Source organism: Palaemon carinicauda, chromosome 19 (genome assembly GCF_036898095.1).
Source record: "Palaemon carinicauda isolate YSFRI2023 chromosome 19, ASM3689809v2, whole genome shotgun sequence".
In the NCBI taxonomy this organism is placed as follows: Eukaryota; Metazoa; Arthropoda; class Malacostraca; order Decapoda; family Palaemonidae; genus Palaemon; species Palaemon carinicauda.
The window spans coordinates 104788637-104796136 of NC_090743.1; positions in this window are offsets into that span (position 1 = coordinate 104788637).

The window sequence follows — 7500 nt, forward strand, 5'->3', positions numbered from 1 at the left end:
ATAACATGGTTACTAGGTGTGACTGGACATATGTATTATTCTTTGTTTAACTTTAGCCATAATCACACGAGGACGAATGTCCAAATAGGCACATTAAAAAATAATAACAATAATGCATATGAAAAAGATATTACCAAAGCAAAAAAAAAAAAAATGCATGATAAAATAAAGATCATATATATGGTACATTGCTAGCAAATGATTATATGGTACCAAAAAAAAAAACTACTGACTTACATATGATTCGGTAACTTGTTAAAGAATAATTGTTACCTTTGTCAGAAACATATATTAACATAATACTCAATTTTTTAGTGCACAAACACAAATTCCTGGTACGTACACGTACCACGGTTTCGTACATATATATATATATATATATATATATATATATATATATATATATATATATATATATATATTTATATATAGGGCTGATATATTTTATTAGATGCCCATAGATTCTGTTATATATATTTTTTTTTCTCTTTTCTTTTTAACATTCCGGCTTATATATTTTTATTAAATGCCGAGAGAAAAAATGATTTATATCTTTTTTTTTTTTTAAATGTTGTTTTAAATGTATTTTTAACAATGCAAATGAAGAAAATTACTTCAATTACATATTACTAGCGTACTAACAGCTTTTCTTACAAACACTTTCCGACAATTTACTCCTTTAGCGAATGAGGTGGCCACTCAAACGGCTTTAAACTGAATCAAATACGGAGTATTGTCGGGACAAGGAGAAACATTCTTTTGTAGCTGCATGCTGTGCCGTAACCTACGCCAAACAAGGATGTTCACGGCGATAAATATCACCACCGTGAAAGCCAGACCTGCTAGTAGTATGGGGTGAAGGATTTCCTTATAAGTCGATGACAGGTGGTCCCTTTCGGTAAGCTTCATCAACCGCTTTGCAACCTGTCTGTTATACGGGAGAGGGAGTGCTGGCATTGTAGAGGTCCACGTGAAGTTCGCGAAGTAGGCTCGTTCTCTGATGAGTGTCCGTAGACCAGTCACCATGGAATTAGGGGAAGTCCCGATACAACCATCTGCTGCGACGAAGATGTGGGTGAAGGACGTGGATCCGTCACGGCATGATACATTGAAGCCGTCCTTGTCGTATCGTATCCACGAGCCATTGTTCAGTCTGCAATTGAACTCATTATTGTCAAAGGGATAAAGCTTATCCAGACAATTTTCACTTGTATGGGAGAGAGCACCGTCTAGCACTATACCTAACTCGCATGAATCCATTAAGTTTTTATGTAATTCCAATGAGTCAGCTGTACATATTTTTCTATCCATTGCGTCTGAACAGTGAGTTAATTGACTTAAGTCTTTAATGACCGTATATGTTTCCTTGTCTGGGGAAATCAATACGTGTCCTGTCAAACTGGATATTACTGGATTTGAGTGATTCGTCATGAAAGTCGGAAATGGTGATATCCTGTAAGATTGCCAGGCATCAGAAGAATCAAAGGGAATTGTAATCCTAATCTTGTTATTATCTACGTTTACTGTAATTAGGCTGTAATAAAATTCTAACCTATTTTCGTCTAACAAAGGAACATAGCCTAGTTTATCCCTTCCGTTCTCCAGAATTAACTTTAAGTAACTTATAGGCAACAAATGGGGCGACAGTACACCTTTAGTTGCTAACGTGATAGCTTCTACATAATCCTTGGATTTCTCAATGAAATGTGCAATTCTGTTATGTATGTGATCTATCTTTGAATCATAATACGTTAATGTTGCCAACAAATCCTGTACTTCCATAATCTGAACGATATTTGAATGTTCATTTACTAAATCCATAATTTTATTGATTGAAGCTAACTGATTCCTTAGTTATGACATAATCAATTCATCTTCATGAGTTAAGAACTCAATTTTCTTATTTTGATTACTTATTTTAAGACAATTGGAAATTCCTAAACCTAAACTTGCAACAGACCCAAAGATGTTTAATGCAGCATAAATAAACAGATTCCGTCTTTCTTTATGTTCGTGTCCTACAGTCCACATCAAAAGGTCATAAGCCAAAGATCCTGTCTCGTCAGTCTTATTTTTCAAGTCATCAGATAGCATCTCTGCAACTTTTAATGTTGATCCAAGCAAACTCTCTGTAGTCAAATGAAAATGTCTTCTATGCAACTCATCCAATGAGGCAGAAAACCTTGAAATGGCGGTTCTTAAGCTAGTGACATCATTCTCTTGAAGAAAAATTGCTTGCATATTCACTTCTACAATTACGTTGGTTGATGTAATAAAAATGTCTTCTTGTCTTTCAACTATAGTGCCATATTTAAGATTTATACTTTTAGTTTTAGAGCTCATCCCACACGAGAAAAATGTCTGAGCGAACAATATCACTCCCAACAACAAAAAATTCATCTTGGAAACCTGTAACGAGAAAAATATATGTAATTACTCCTGTATTAAAAAGAAAACTTTTAATCACATAAAATAAAAAAAAATTTCCCTCACTTCTTTTCCTCTCTTTTCTTTTTAATTTCTTATGTGAGCCAATGGTACTATTCTCTCATCCGTGGGTTGGGATACGTTTTGAACTCTAAACCTATTGGCCGTTAATGTTTCCAAAATGTTAAATGGGCCTTCAAACTTAGGTGTTAGTTTATAATTGAGCCCTTTTCGTACATTGATTTGAATATATATGTTATCACCCACGGTATATGTTTTAGTTGGTTTCGCTGTTTTATCATGATTCCTTTTCATTATGATTTGTGATTCTTGTAAATTCTTTCGAAGGATATCATATCGACTTATACTTGCATTTATACATTCTTTTAAAGGATTTGATAGATTAGTTGTAGGCGTTAATACATGGAAAGGCGTTCTAACTGGGGTACCATACAATGCTTCATGCGGTGACATTTTAATTGATATATGATATGAATGATTCAGAGTACTCAGTGCCGCCGGTATTGCAATATCCCAGTTGGGGTCTGATCCCCCTAGTGTTACTCTTAATATATTTAATATCTTCCTATTTGCTCTTTCCACTAGCCCATTCGACTCTGGGTGATATATCATGGTATTTATTTTCTTTATGCTGAGGAATTCACACAATGAGGTAAGAAAGTGATTATTAAATTCACCACCCGAGTCTGAGCTTATCATGTGTGGAATTCCATGTTTACAAATGTAACACTCGTAAAACTTCCTAGCGCATTCAATCGCAGTTTTAGTTTTAAGCGCTATTAGTTCTGTATATCGAGTTAAAGCATCTATAATTACTAAGAGGTGCTTATTTCCTCTGTCTGAATCGTAAAATCCTGTTAACAAATCTAAATGTATTCTTTCAAAGGGTTGATTGGGCACAGGATAAGCTCCTAGGCTGACAGGTGTTTTCGTATGCCCTTTGTTTTCCTGACATGTGCAAAAATTAGCTATGTGTCTTTTTATATCTATAAGCATCGTATGCCAATAAAACAATGATTTGGCTTTCTGTGACATTAATGAGAACCCCGGGTGGCCATGTAATGGATTTGAATGCAACCAATTCAGGACAGTGGAAATAAGTGAGATTGGTACTACTACCTGGTCGTTAGTTACATGTGGTGTATTGCGGGTTTTCCTTGTCACAGTCCTACACAGAATATTATCTTTGATTATATAATTCTGCTGCTTATACTTTATATATTCCTTTTCCTTATGATTGCCTTTCAAAGCATTTATAATTGTTTCTATTTTCTGATCTTTTTTTTGCTCAGTCTGTAACAATTCAGCGCTCCAGCCTAAATCTTCTTGTTCAGATATTGTTTTTACAATAGGCATGGATGTTGATATATCTATTAATTCAGCTAAAGGCTCCGTACAAGATGACACGGGGTTGCGTGATAATGCATCCGCAATGATATTTGCTTTCCCAGGTAAATACCCGATTCTTGCGCCAAAATCTTGAATGATCAAATGCCACCGAGTTCGTTTAGGGCTGTGGTTGAAGCCTTTAAAGAACTCTGTTAGTGGTTTATGGTCAGTAAGAACCTTAACGGGATAACCGTAAATTATGAACTTAAAATGCACTAGCGAATTAACAATAGCTAGCCCTTCCTTGTCTATTACTGCATACTTACTTTCGGAAGTTCTCAATTTTCGAGAATAGAAAGCTATCGGGAAAAATTGTTTATCATATTGCTGAAGCAATACCCCTCCTACTCCTAAGTCTGAGGCGTCTGTTGCAATGAAGAATTCCTTACCGAAGTCAGGAAATTTTAAGATAGGAGAACTACACAGTTCATCTTTCAAAGTATTAAACGCCTGTTGATGTTGCTCAGACCATATGAAATCTACGCCCTTCTTCGTAAGATTAGTTAAAGGAGCGGCTATTATTGAATAGTTGCGTATAAAACGCCTGTAATATCCACTACAACCCAGAAATTGCTGTATTCCCTTGACATTAGTAGGTATGGGAAAATTACTTATAGCCGACACCTTATCATGGACTACTTTAAGACCTTGGCTTGACACCATGAAACCCAAATATATTAATTCTGTTTTGAAAAATTCACACTTACTAATCTTTACCCTTAAGTTATGTTGTCTTAATCTCTGTAGTACTAGTTCTAACTTACGTAGATGTTCTTCTAAGGTGTTGGAAAAGATTACAAGATCATCCATATAGGCATGCAATATATCCCCTAACAAGTCTCCAAACACTATGTTAATCATTCTTGTAAATGTTATAGGAGCACAACGTAAACCAAAAGGCATCCGTAAAAATTCATAATGTCCCCTGGCTGTACTGAAGGCTGTGTATGGGATACTATCTTCTTCTAATGATATCTGGTGAAAGCCTTTAAGTAAGTCCAAACTGGTAAAATATTTATTCTGACCTAACAAAGACAAAATATCGTCAGTACATGGCACTGGGAATCGATCAGGGATCGTTTCCTCGTTTAGACGACGAAAGTAGACGCAGATACGCAATGTTCGATCTTTTTTCGGTACAACTATTAAAGGAAAATTTTAAGGGCTGTTTGATTTCCTAATGACTCATTCTTCTAGCATTTTACCTACTTCATTTATTTCATTCTGGAATTTCATAGGGAGTCTGTACGAGGGTACATAGATAATTTTCTGCTTGTCCTTTAACCTTATTTGATGCTCGATCACATCTGTTTTTCCTAAGGATCCATCCGTAGTGGAAAAAACATCATGATATTTAGTTAAAAGTTCAAAAATTTTCTGCTGAATTTCTTCGTCTTGAATGTCCTTATTGATTTTATTTTTAATAGATCGCAAAAGGGATTCATCCGCAACTGATTGAGAGTGATTGATTTCAGCAACGGTAAGAATACGATGTTTATAAACTTCTACATCCAAGATATGTTGATTTTTGTGAATTACTAAAGTGTTATTTAAATGATTACAGACTTCAATATTACATTGTTGATGTGAGTCTACTGTATAAATAGCTTGTGTGACAGACAATCCGTTAGTTTTCAAAGTATCGGAAAGGATTAATATTTCAGATCCCGGTAATGTTTTCTTTATTTGCACTATTAAATTCGAAGGTACGTTTGGTTCGATAGATTGCGTGCAAGATGATATTACGGGTGAACGAGAATTCTGCTGGGTCGCGTATATTATTTCTTTATTAGTGAGACAAGTTATTGGTTCTTCAACGTACGTTACGGTTACATTTGTCGTCTCCTTTTTATCCAAAACTGATTTTAAGGTATTAGAAGACTTATAGAATTTCCCTTTGATATACACGCCGTGCTTGGCAGGAGCTAAGATAATGTTTTGATTTCCCATAGATGGGTATCCTATAATTACAGCTGGATACATATTAATGTTTTTTACAACAACAAATGTATCGGCAAACGTGCGATTACCGACTCTGAACTGAACATGAGTTATGCCTATGACATTTAATTCATTATTTCCTATACCCGAAAGTCTAATTCCGGATTTTTCAATCGGAAAGTTCGAAAACAACAAATGATGTGTCTTCAAATCCATGATATTACGTGGACTACCAGAGTCAAAAAATAATGTAAAGGATTTGTGTTCTAAATTTACAGCATATAAGGTTGGCCGTAACTCATTTTGGCTTATTATTGTATGAATTCGTTGCAAATCTACGGGAGCATGCACTGTTTTACTTAATTTGGCCGTGTGTTTCATAGGAAAATCTATTGTCTCACAATTATCTGATAAAACATTAAATTGATTATTCAATACTATTGATGTTGACATGAATGACCTTGACCCAACATCACTCTCTTCCCCTCTAGAGTTAACTATGTGGTATTTGCTTTGCTCTGCACATTCTGAAAATTAGTCTGACCTTGCGAGGTCTGGTTTGACGACCCAGGCTCAGCGATATTTGAAGAAGTGTTTGTTTGTTTTGGACTCTGAACTGCATTGACATTTGGTTGTTTCTTCTTATTGTTAAAATGAGGATTTTTCTTTTTATTTCCATATGGAACTGACTGTGGAATTGACTGTGTATTTCTGGGATATTGTTGTGTCTTACGCGAGTAACATTGACTATATGAATGTGTTGCAGTGTTGTGAATCGAGCAAAATTTCGTTCTGCAGTCTGCGCTTAAGTGACCTTGACGTTTGCAGTTATAACACGTCATTCCCGCCACTTGACTGCTAACTACGTTCACCGTTTGTGGCTTTGTTTCATTCTTTGCAAAAACTTGAGTTAACACGGGATCGAGATCTGGACACTTGGACATGTGTTTCTTTATCTGTTTATAGACATCCAATTCCGTACTTGCAGGCGTTAACTTCTTATCAAAACACCGCACTAAAGCTTCAGGCAACATAAGTGTCATGCAAGTTAAATACATTAATCGTAAAAAATCTTTCACGGAGATGTTATCGCTAGTAACCCAAGTGGAATGACCTAAAATGTCCTGATATTCGTTAAGCCTATCAGCTATGAGAGCTGCTCTCTCAATAACATTAAGCCGATTCATAGTGGCTTGATTAAGTGTATTTCGTAAAGTTAATACTACATCCAAGGCTTCCTCACCCCCATAGATCGCGCGTAACCTAACTTTGAAATCATCCCAGGTAACTGCTTCTTGAAATGAAACACCTCTTAAATACGCACTCGCATCCCCCTTAGAAAAATCTATAAAACTTTTAGCTTCTTGTAATTGTACAAAAGGGTCTACGATTTGTTTGGCATTTAAATGGGCATCGACGGATGAAATCCATGACTCCACATTTTGTGGCAAGAACCCGTTGACCCGACCCTGAAAAGGAAGGATTGCTGACCTGGCATTTACAAGCGTCACAATTGGAGGAGGATTAGTCTGGCCTACACCACTAGGTCCAGGGGAAGGGCTCACAGGGGGAGTCATGACTGCTGTATTTCTTTTACTATCTCTTTGACCCCTTGCAATTCTATCAAAATATCTATGAGTACAGACGTCCACTGCGTAAACGCATATGTATAACAAAATTCCCCAAACAATATTACTAATCCCAAAACATTTCCCGAGAATT